This window comes from Arachis ipaensis, chromosome B09, assembly GCF_000816755.2.
Source record: "Arachis ipaensis cultivar K30076 chromosome B09, Araip1.1, whole genome shotgun sequence".
NCBI classification, from domain to species: Eukaryota; Viridiplantae; Streptophyta; class Magnoliopsida; order Fabales; family Fabaceae; genus Arachis; species Arachis ipaensis.
In genome coordinates, this window is record NC_029793.2 from 22,803,567 (window position 1) to 22,804,496 (window position 930).

The 930-nt window shown below is 34.3% G+C and overlaps 1 long non-coding RNA gene across 1 annotated transcript; it reads right to left on the bottom strand.

Moving 5' to 3' along the window:
* On the bottom strand, window positions 13-483 carry LOC110266384. The gene is made up of 3 exons (XR_002353706.1): window positions 306-483; window positions 159-213; window positions 13-70 (listed from the first exon to the last, which is right to left on the bottom strand). It is a non-coding gene; the product is annotated as an uncharacterized LOC110266384 (long non-coding RNA).

The following is a 930-nucleotide window of genomic DNA, read 5'->3' on the forward strand; positions in this document are numbered from 1 at the left end:
AAACTCAACTAATCCGCTTCCTCCAAGTTCCAACATCCACAATTTCAAGTTCCAATTATTTATTTTCAACCTAATACACATTCATAATACATATATACCCAATTTAATACTCAAAGCTCAAATTTAATGAAATTAAAATAGAATTATCATATCCTCACCTTACCCAAGCTTCACATAAGCAAGAGTGAACGTTTCTCTCAAGCTAATTGAATCCTAAAACATCATAAATCAAAGAAATTCAATATTCCCCACTTACAATTCGAAAATTGGGGGAAGATGAAGCTGAGAGTGATTAAACAAGTTACCTATGAAATTGTTCCGATAGAAATGTAGAGCTCGACGCGGTGAACGCGTGGCCGCAAACGGTGCGGCGATTGGAGCTCGGACGGAGAAGTTACGGGGATCGGAAATTTACGTTAGGGTTACGGGATATTTCTCGTTTCTCTTCTCCCTGGAAGCTGAAAGCTTCGTTGCTGCAGTAATGAGGGAGAAGACAAAGCTGAGTTCATTTAATAGGGCTGGTCCGGTTGAACCGACAGCCCGGTTCGACATTTTAATATATATTTTATACATATAATTGATACTTTAATTTTATAATCCAAAACTTAAAAAAAATACGATGAATGTGTTAACAAAATTGTTTTACTATTGTGTATTTAGCAGTGAGTATTGAGATTTGAGAGTGAAGATTAGATTACATTAGATTAGTTTTGTTGGGTGCATGACATGACACAGTAATGAAGTAACAGGAAATGATAGTTAAAATGGTTTGAGAATTGTCTAATATATTATCTGCTATGTATTTGATAGTTTAAGCGGTTTGAGCTTCTATTATATACATGTATTCTGTCACAATTATCATGCGCAGTCTAAATGATACCACATTGATGCAATCAAACATTTAAAAATAAATGGTTGATGATAAAAATT